The sequence below is a fragment of the Alnus glutinosa genome, chromosome 11 (genome assembly GCF_958979055.1).
Source record: "Alnus glutinosa chromosome 11, dhAlnGlut1.1, whole genome shotgun sequence".
NCBI lineage: Eukaryota > Viridiplantae > Streptophyta > Magnoliopsida > Fagales > Betulaceae > Alnus > Alnus glutinosa.
Window position 1 is genome coordinate 700,911 of NC_084896.1, and position 11,678 is coordinate 712,588.

At 31.2% G+C, this 11,678-nt stretch overlaps 1 long non-coding RNA gene across 1 annotated transcript; it reads right to left on the reverse strand.

Moving 5' to 3' along the window:
* Window positions 1-7,241: 7,241 nt before the first annotated feature.
* Window positions 7,242-7,784, reverse strand: LOC133881419 (uncharacterized). The gene is made up of 2 exons (XR_009902506.1): window positions 7,685-7,784; window positions 7,242-7,474 (listed from the first exon to the last, which is right to left on the reverse strand). It is a non-coding gene; the product is annotated as an uncharacterized LOC133881419 (long non-coding RNA).
* Window positions 7,785-11,678: the final 3,894 nt, after the last annotated feature.

Sequence of the window (11,678 nt, forward strand, 5' to 3'; positions counted from 1 at the left end):
TGATTTTACATTTATCTTTTTTTTCAAAAAAAAAAAATATAGTTTAGTTTAGTTATTTTTTTTAGTTTTTAAGAGAATAGATGTATTACAGGAATATTTCGACACAAGTAGCCTTTTTGGCATGATATATGATTTTTTGTCACTCTAAGACACAACTCTTGACCACATTTCCCATATGGCAAGGTGGTTTCTTAGCTAGCGTTAGGGTTTTCTTTTCTAAAAATTAAAATAATAATTAAAAAAAAGTAACAGTAAAAGTTGCCACGTGCGTAAAAGTGGTCAAAGATTGTGTCTTGGGGTGGCAATGCATCATATCTATTTTGGCACACTTTGGTATTTTAATAGATTACATTAGTACACTTGAAAATTCAAGGGACTATTCTAAAATTAACTTTTAGTTCATGGGGCTTTTTTATATTTTTTCCTTTTATTTTTTATTTTTTATTTTTTTTAAAAAAAAACAAAAATATTTTTCATAGTTTTAAAGATGGAACTTTTAGATTTTTTTTTTTTTTTTTTTTTTTAATATAGAAACCTGAATTTTTGTTTCAAGGGATTATTATTATTATTTTTAAAAAATATTTAAAGAAGACTAGAGGAGTTGTTTACATTTGGGAAATTTCAACATAACTCCCTGAATTTTAGCATGGTTTTGATTTACTCTTTAGAGTTTTAAACTCGCATTTTAAATCCTTAGGATTTTCACATTTTTCATTTCACTCCTTCCGTTCAAAACTAATTCGCTCACATTAACGTGGTTATTGCTACGTAAGCAATTTTGTCACATCACATCCCAAATATTAAAAAATTAACTTTTTTATTACATTAAAAATACAAAAAAAAAAAAATTTAAAAAAAATATTGCGATGAAGGAGGGTGGAGCCACCCCTCCATCCCCTTAAGAAGCGAGGGTGTGGGGGCAATCCCAGCTGTAGGGTGGCTCCGACTTGTGTCAACAAGGAGTTGAGATAAAATTTTGGAAATCTAAGTAGGATTTTCTAAATATTTTTAGCTAGGGACCCAAAATATAAAAATAGTAGTATGTGTGTGTGTGTGTCTATATATATATATATATAAATATATATATATATATATATATATATATATATATATATATATATATATCTTAATCTTATAGGCAATTATGGGCTTGACTCATCAAATTAACGAAAAGCTCTATTCTACCATTTCATTTGAAATTTAATAAACAAAACATACAATAAAACCCAAGGTTAAGGCAATTATATATGTGCTCCACTCATCAAATTAACAAAAAGATGGAGGCAATTAATTATGTGTCCGACTCATCAAATTAACGAAAAGTATTATAATTCTATCATTTCAGTTTGAAACTTAATAAACAAAAAATACAATAAAATCCAAGGTTAAGACAATTATGTGCCCTACTAATCAACTTAACGAAAAGCTCTACTCTATCATTTCAGTTTGAAATTTAATAAACAAAAGTTACAATAAAATCCAAGGTTAAGGAGCTCGTCTAAGGTTATATAATGCCCCTTATCTCATCCTTAACTTAGACAAGTAGTTTATACGAGTAATGTTATATGTCACGCCCATTAAATATTCGTAATTTTATTATAAGTGACTTGCAAAACGATTTGACAGCCGAAGTGGGTTTGGTAGCTAGTACTCCAAGTATTTTCTTATTTATGATGGCCATAATTCTTATCTTATCATGGCTGCATATATAAGGGAGGAAACTGATTATGGCTAAGACTCCAAGGAAAGTAATGGTTAAAAATTCGAAAGTTGTTTGCTTCTTCACAATCCTTATTATATTTCTTCTTACGAATGTGGGTAGGTGATTATTTTACACTTCCGTTACTCTAACTATACAAAGCTATACATATATATGTCTATTGTAGTTTGAGTTTCAGATCTTATAAGCTTATTATGTATCTCTATAGGCATGATCTAATGTATAGATATTGATCTATTTCTAATTGTTTTCTTCGATTTGTGTGTGTGTGTGTGTGTGTATATATATATATATATATAGCAACCGGCGGGGAAGTATATTATTGTTGGTTTTTAAGCCAAAGTTGGCATGGGAGATGCCGATCCTCAAAAAATTGTCAAGAGCGGTGCATGGAGGAGGATGAGAAGGTAATAACTGGAGCATGTCGTGGCTTTTGGCATTCAAAATGCTACTGCGCCTACATTGAATGTATCAATTAATAATGTTCCTTCTTGCCCTTTCTTCTATATATAGGATGCATGTTAACATGCATATATTTTTTAGGGAAATATTGATAGGATCTCCCGTGCTTTACAAGATTTTGATATTAAAATTAACCCTTGTCTTTAATTTTGTAAATTAATTAAGACTTGGGTAATTTAGATCATTTTAAATCTGAAACTTTCATCCATTTTTCTCTCAAATAAATAACAGAAACTGACATAAACATACAGTTATGAAATTGAAACAAAAAAAAAAAAAAAAAAAAAAAAGAAAAAAGAAAAAAGAAAAAAAAAAGATCGAGAGCAAAGATCGATGCAGATCGAGTGGGTGGCTGTCTCCGAGCCACCGAGTGGCCCCTGATGGGCAATTACCTAGCCATGGCTGTGGCGGGTAATAGCTAGCTAGCCACCCAATTACCATGGATGTGGCTATTAGAAGACTTTAGCAATATATAAGGATATCAGAAACATAATTTTAATTAAACAAGTTATATTTCGTCAAGTTAACATTCATGATCAATTCTAAAAGTAAACTTAAATTTTCATTAATAAATTGTGTACATATAACTTACGGGTGTGCAAAAAACTGTGGATTTGAGATTTGAGTCGGCTGTCGGAAGCTGTGTTACATTTTAAAAGTTAAATCAGTTTGGGGGAGGTGGGGGGACACACGAGAGACATTTAGAATGACTCAATCATGTCTCAGGAATTTTTACATGGAAGATCCAATATTGTCACAAGGCAAAGGAGGGAGGAGATTTGAAAGGTGTTTTAATTTGATGGTTTTGAAGAAGAGAGAAAGCGTTGGAGAGAGAGAAGATGAGGAGATCGAGGATAGAGGAAAGTTTCATACTTACATGTTTTGATCTTAGAAAAGAACATGCTTTAGTTTCTAGAAATCTTTTTGAAAGAAAAGATAATCAAATAGAAAAATAAAGACAATAGCGGAAATAATTAAATAGAGACAAGCTAGTGGTTTCTACGTCGTTGAGTCTATGATCTACGTCCACATGATAAAGTCCAAACTCTAAAGGGCTACATTTTGCTCTTATTCACTTGATGATGTTAGTCGTTAGAGCATCCCCAACAAGCTCTCAATTTCAAAGTTTTCACTAAATTTTGATGAATATCTAAAAAACCCCATTTCAACAAACTCTCTATAATTTCTCTAGCTATTTTGTCTCTTGTCAGAATTCCACTCCAAATTTGGCTCACAAATTCTATGAGTTATTTAATTTTTTTATCATTTTTTAGAATTCTCTCTCCCCTTTCACTTCACTTTTCACTTTTCACTTTTCATTTCTCCTCATTTGTTAGAAGTGGTTGTTTAAAACTAATAAAAAATTAATATTTAGTTAAAATAGAGAAATATTTAGAGAGTTTGGTGTAGAAAGTTTGTTTAAAGTAGTAATTAAAATAACAAAAGTAGATTTTTTAGCTAATATTTGGTTAAAGGTTGGAGAACTTGTTAGGGATGCTATTTCAATACAATAGACTCGATCATATTCATAGGAGAATTGAGGTTGATAAGTATGATAAATTAATAATCAAGTTTGATAATTAACCTGATTACAATCAATGCTATAAAAATATACAAGTAATATTTCAAACAACCAGCTTAATTATACATATAAATATTGAGTACACCGTTTAAGTAATAGTAGTTTTATTAATTATGACAATATGGTCATAAGGGAGGAAGCTTACGGCTAAGACTCCAAGTAAAATCATGGTTAAATCTTCTAAATTTGTTTTCTTCTATATATATATATTAATAACAACGATCATTTTTTATTCATTTCATAAAAATAGAGTATGTTGCTTTAATTAACAAAACAATTACTTTCTCGCTTGCAATTCATTATCATATGCTTTAGTAAAAATTAATATCTACATAAGTTTGTATATATTGATAAGGTAAAACTAAAGAGAAAAAACAATGCTAATCCAAATCATTCATAAGCTCCCTAAGATAAACGCGTCAAGAGATGAGCTTCATCCTTGTGATCACCGTAGCCGAGGTACGTAGTTGGTAATTGCTATTGGACTCTGTCATCGATGCTTCTGCCTAGCTCCACCTTTGAAATTTCAAAGGCAAAGGTGGGGCGAAAATGGCTTCTGGCAAAAAAGATTCAGAAGTTTTTAAATCTTTTGAACTGGTATGAAAACCCTATTTTTGACTTTGTCACCTGTAATGTGCACCTCATATCTATGGATATGTATGTATGAGGTGCGCATTACAGGTGACAAAGTCAAGGTTTTCATAAAATCTCAACACGCACATATGTGTGTGTTTGTTGAGATGGTAAAATTTGAACTATTTAATCAATAATATTAATTAAGATTTTGTTTTTGTGAAGGTTAAACCCATTTTGTCCCTGAAAATATTGAAATATTTTGTCTATTTCCAAATCTTTTTTTTTTCCACTTTTTTTGGAAGGGAGCCAAAAAGTTGAACAAATAAAATAATCTAAGATTGTATCTTGACGAGTCATTTGATAAATAACTAACATGATGTGTAAAGTTTGCAGTGGTTTGGCCTCAAAACCGACAAAGAGGCACATAGCTCTTCGTTTTTGTGACAAATAATAAATGAGTTCACAAAGCCTATGCATAGAAAAGAGACCTAGTTTCTTAATAGTCATAATATTTTAAATAAACTCAATTCATCAACTTAATTATGTTTGACCATAGCTCTAACGTTAACTTGGAACTATAGCCTAAAGAAAATACATATAAAAAAACACATAAAATGGACCTTATACATTTGTTTACTTGTTATATCTAGGGCTGCCAATTTTTTACATGACCTATGAATTTAATATGAAATTAACGAATTAGGGTTAAAAGGTTTGATCGTTAAATTAAATGGGTCGAGTTAGGATTAGCCTATATAGTTTTATACATATGCCTCGACATGATCGAGCTAAACCCAATATAAGACATAAGGGCTGTCAATTTTTTAGACGACCCAAAAATCTAACATGAACTCAACACTAAATTAATGGGTTTGGATTTAAGGGTCTTATTCGTTTAATTAACTGGATCGGATTAAAATTGACCTATATAGTTTTATACCATTGCCTTCATATAATTACTTGAACTCAACACGCGAATACGAATTGCTACTCCTAGCTATAGTTAGTGATGTACCATGCACGTACTAAAGTGGTCCTAGCTAGTGGACTGGCAAACCTTAAAATGTGACACTTAACACCCTTAAATTAACACACCTGTAGGTGTTGGAGGAGGCAGTGTGGTGGCTTCAACTGATTTCAATGGCATTGTTCAACGGAGGAGGTAGGTGTAAGTGGAGCCTGTGGTTTCTAAAGAGGAAGAGCAACATTGCCCCTTTTGTCGATGACGAATGATGGGTGGGTTGATCTGGTGTTTTCATGCATGTATATATATTGTATTCCGTGTTTTTGACTGACTTGTCAAATTTTTATTGGAGACTATAAAACAAGGATTTTGCACCATGCAAGTTCGAATAGAAAGGGGCTCTCTAATATATATTGGCCCTAATTAAAGATACAAGCAAACTATTAATGACTTTTTTTTTGGGTCCAAATCTAGCTAAGAGTACTACTGACTGATAATGGACTTGTCCAAGTATACTCATCAAATGACAAAAGACAACAGGTTTTTTTATTTTTTTATTTTTCCTTCTAATTTTATAAGTGATTATGTCTCTCTATCTAATCAAATTAATGAAAAGCTTTATTCTACCCTTTCAGCTGAAATTTAATGTAATTTAACAAAACAATACAATGAAATCTATATATATATATATAGAGCTATATATCTAAGGTAGTAATAAGAGTATTCACTTATTTTTTATCGTCATTCTTATCATCGATTGGTATAAGTGAGGAAACTTGTGTCTCAGACTCCAAAGAAAATCATGGTTAAAACTTCTAAATTTGTTTGCTTCTCCACAATCCTTATTATCATTCTTCTTATGAATGTGGGTACGTAGGTTCTTTTACACTTTTGTTACTGATCTATATATATATATACAAAGCTATCTTATGGTTAAGCTATCTAAAATGATAAAGTTGATCATCATGTAATTATTCATGAAGCATATCCCCTCCCCCCACCAATGATCATGCATGGCTAAGAGGCTAAGACTGATTAATGGGCTTCTCTCCGCGTATACTCATCGAGCGACCATATAAAAATTAATAAAGAGCTTTATGATTATGTGACTGACTCATCAAATTAATAAAGAGCTTTGTTAACAAAAAAAATAAATAAATAAATACAGTGCTTTTTCTACTCTTTTAAAGAAATCTAATTAAACAAGAAATATATACAGTACGTACAGTGAAATATGAGGTTTGTCTAAGATTATACAACACCTTTTATATTTATAAATATATATGTCATCCTCAACAAGATAGAGAACATATAGCTAGCCTGAGAAAAATAGTTTATACTGATAAATATATATATATATATATATATATATATGAGATAATTAATGTTTCCCAATATATATATGAGCTAGAGATAATGAAAGTGACATTTATACGAGTAATTATTTTATACAAAATGATGTGATCATGACAACCTATGTAAATTTGGTACTACAAGTATTTCACTTTCCCTTCTTCAATCATGATTTTCATTCTCATCACTGCGGCGTAATTGAAGAATTGTATGGCCAAGTCTCCAAGGAAAATCATTTCTATAACTTCTAAATTTGTTTGCTTATCCACAATCATTATGATCTTTCTTCTCGCGAATATAGGTACGTATGTGGTGTTATATATATATATATGACTTTTAAATCTAAAATTAAAAATATTTATCATATTGTTTTTAAGCATTGAAATTGTTATAGGGAGCTATCTAGTGCGATATAACAGATGTATTTAAGCCTTATGAAAATCATTGAATGAAACATTTGTTTTCAATACAAATTTCGTTGAGATGAGACTTCTATGAACCAATGGTGATTGAACTCCATCATTAGTGTGTACGTTACGTGTTCTTAATTAACAAATTAAATTTAACCCCTAAAACAAGTTCCCTTTAAAAGAAGATCACATATATGGCAGAAGTCGCACAAACATAATGCATTGCATGGTTGCACTCGATCAGATACATTTTTTGTAGCAGTAGCATTTTGAATGCCAAATGCCACGACATGCCCCATATATTGCCTTCCAATCCTCCTCTATGCAGCGCTGTTGACTACTTTTTGTGAATTGGCATCTCCCATGCCAACTTTGGCTTAAAAACCAACAATATGCTTCCCCGGTTGCTATATATACATATAAACAAATCGTAGAAAACAAGAAAGAGATCGATCAATATACATTAGATCATGCCTATAGATACATAATAAACTTAATTACAACATTAATATGATCAAATTTATCATTTTAGATCTAAAACTCAAACTACATGCAATAGACATATGTATATATATAGCTTTGTATAGTTAGAGTAACAAAAGTGTAAAATCACCTACCCACAATCATAAGAAGAAATATAATAAGGATTGTGAAGAAGCAAACAACTTTATAATTTTTAACAATTACTTTCCTTGGAGTCTTAGCCATAATAAGTTTCCTCCCTTATGCAGGCATGATAATATAAGATTGGCCATCATAAATAAGAAAATACTTGGAGTACTGCTAGCTACCAAACCCACTTAAGCAGTCAAATCGTTTTAGTCACTTATAATAAAAATATAAATATTTAATGGGTGACGTATAACATTACTCGTATAATTAAATTGCTTGTCTAAGTTGAGGATGAGATAAAGGGCATTATATAACCTTAGACGAGCTCCTTAACCTTGGATTTTATTGTATTTTTTGTTTATTAAATTTCAAACTCAAATTATTAGAAGAGAGCTTTTCGTTAATTTGATGAGTCGGGCACATAATAACCTTGGATTTTATTGTATTTTTTGTTTATTAAGTTTCAGAATGAAATGATAGAATATAGCTTTTCGTTAATTTGATGAGTCAGGCACATAATTGCGTTTCAAAATTTTATCTTAACTCCTTGTTGGCACAATCCGGAGCCACCCTACAGCTGGGACTGCCCCCACACCCCTCGCTTCTTACGAGGATGGAGGGGTGGCTCCACCCTCCTTCACCACATTTTTTTTTTTTTTTTTGCTTTTTCATTTTTTTTTTTGTGTATTTTTAATATAATAAAAAGTTAATTTTTTAACGTGTGGCATGTAACGTGACAAAATTGCCTACATGGCAATAACCACATTAAAGTGAGGGAATTAGTTTTGACCGGAAGGAGTGAAATGAAAAACGTGAAAATCCTAAGGGTTTTAAAATGCGAGTTTAAAAATCTAAAAGTAAATTGAAATCATGCGAAAATTCAGGGAGTTATGATGAAATTTCCCAAATGTAAACGACTCCTCTTATCTTCTTTGAACTCTTTTGTTAAAATAATAATAATAATAATAATACCTTGATATAAAAATTAAGGTTTCTCTATTAAAAAAAAAAAAAAAATCTAAAAGTTCTCTCTTCAAAACTATGAAAAATATTTTTTTAAAAAAATAAAATTAAAATTAAAAAATTTAACTCTTAAAGGTTTAAGAAACACTTTGGTCAAATATTACCAACTTTGCCAATAATGATGGCAAGTAGATTCAAACATAGAAGTAGGTTGTCTACTAGGAGGATGAGCTAATTACTTGTGCTTAGACAATGTATCACAAACAACATTCTTACTCTTATTAGAAGAAGCAGGCACAAAAGCAATCTAAGCTTTAGTGACATGATGTGTTTTTGAAGTAGGAGCAACAAATTTAAAACACAAACCACACTTGTCACTATGAGGTTTTAGAGAATTTAACAAACAATAAAATTTATCACTAGAAAACTTTTTTAATTGATTTTTAGACATCTCAATTTCATTTTCAAGTGATTTAACATTCTTAGTCAACACACAATTCTCATATTTCACAGAGTCTGACGCCAGGCAGAATAGCGATTATTCTGCAGGTTATTCAACAGACAGTTTGCAAGGAAGAGGACATATAAATTATCCCAAAACACAACTCTAAGAAAATAACAATATTCAATTCATTGAGTGTTCTATTACAAATGTCCCTATTTATAATAAAGCCCTAATGACTACTAAAGGAAATAAAATCTCCTAAGACTTGAAATAAATACAAATAAGCATATTATGGAAATACTTGGTGCCAAAGAATATCTCCAAATTAATGGGAAATGGTGCCAAAGAATTACCATATTAGGAAAAATATAATAACTATAATATTACTTGACGACAACGTAAATATAAATATAGAAATTCTTTAAAAGATGAATCAAGAGATTTGTCAATAGTCTCTTCTTTCCTTCTTGGTCTTTCCCTTGATGGATGTTGACAACTCGGTTGAAAATATCTTTTAAATCACAATTTTCCAAAGGTCTCTTCTTTCCTTCTTAAGTAGTTGACCATTCCCTTTCTTGCTTAAGCCAAATCAATCTCATCGCCACATCATAGACCAACTAATTCTATATTTGTGTCTGATTTTCTCTTGCATTAATAGACCAATTAATTCTATAGTTGTGTCTGATTTCTTCCTGCATCAAAGTCAATCAAAACATATGAATCAGACAATTTAGTACACTCTTTAAAACGTTGATAGTACATCACTTGCAAATCAACTTCCTCATCGGAATCGCCCTAAGATGTATCACCTTAGTCAAGTGTGTCATCCACACTAGACCCATCACCACTCAAGTGTGACATTCATGGCTTTGCCTTTAGACCATTTATAGTTAGAACAATCAATCCTAACATATCCAAATCATGAACACTCATGGCATCTAATGCCTTGAGCATTTTCCTCTTTCTTACCTGAAAATAAATATAGACTCCTATGCAACCTCAACCAAACAAATCACCAAATATGAAAAGTAGTAAATATAAATAACACAGGTATTTGATTACGAAGTGGAAACTCTTTGCACCAAAGAGAAAAATCACTCCGGTGCAGCCAAACCCAAGAAATCAATTATCAGAAAAAATAGTTAATTACAAGAAGTTCGTACTCATAACCCTTTGCAATAGTCAGTCTCTTGAATTCTAACAAGTGTCTACTTGTCTAACTCTCTCCCAGACCCTTATGGAGAATTCTTCTATTGATTTCCTTAACTGGAGCTCCTTTTCAATTAGACTTTAATGATTGAACGGTTGAACAACAAAATACATCAAAGACTATAAGAGAAATACATAAATCTGTTTAAGCTTAAATAATCATCTCTTAGCACAATGGAATTTTTTACTAGAATTCTTAAAGATACACTGCCTAGAAGCCCCTTTAAATAGGCTCTGGAAACACTAAAATAAATCTGGAACAAGTTTCTAAGCGGCGGTGTCTGGACATGTTGAGAACATAAACTTACTGCCAATCGTGTCCGGACACGACTTCTGGCTATCTAGACATCTTGAAGAAAATTCGAAATTTTAGGAACAAATAATTATGGAGAATATTTTCCAAATAACGACACTTTCCTTTCTTGATTAATATTATGCAATATTCTTCTTATTTGGCTCTTTCATTTCTTGATTAATATCTGCAATATTCTTTTCATTCAGCTCTTTTCTTTCTTAAATAATATTCTGCAATATTCTTCTCACTTGGCTCTTTCTTTTCTTGAATAAAACAAATAAGTTTTGACACCAAATTTGACAATATTAAAATCCCAACATTACCCTTTTAAATTTTTCTGTAAGCTCTATAAATAGAGCCTTTTGTATTATATACTCATCAAGTAAATAAGAATATAATGTAATCCTTTTGGCTTTATCCTATAGACGTAGGTCATAGACCGAACCACGTAAATCTCTTGTCTCCATTGTCTGTTATTCCACTATTGCTTTTATATTTCTATATCATTATGATTTTCATCACAGGGGACAAAGTCAAAAATAGGATTTTCATACCGGTTCAGAAGATTGAAAAACTTCCAAATCTTTTTTTACGAAAGCCATTTTCGCCCCACCTCTCCCTTTGAAATTTCAAAGCTGGAGCCAGGTGGAAGCATCGATGACGAAGTCCAATAGCAACTACCAACTACCTTGGCAACCGCCCCCCCACCCCAAGCCCTAAGGTTTTCCTTAAAAAAAAAAAAACCCTTAAAAAAACCTTTAAAAAAAAAAATCCCTCAAAAAAATTTAAAATTTTACCCATAAATTTAAAATTTTTTAGTTTTGCCCCCCCCCCCCAATTTTTTTTTTTTTTTCAATTTTGCCCCCAAATCCCAAATGTTGGCTCCACCCCTATTAACAACAGTCACAAGAAGCTCATCTCTTGACACGTTCATCTCAGGGAGCTTATGAAGGATATATTTGGATTAGCATTATTTTTTCTCTTTAGTTTTACCTTATCAATAAGCAAGTAGCTAGTATGGGTGAAAACGTCGTTGCGGTTAGCAGAAACTGCCAACTAGCAACTGGCTTTTTTTTTCATTTTTTTT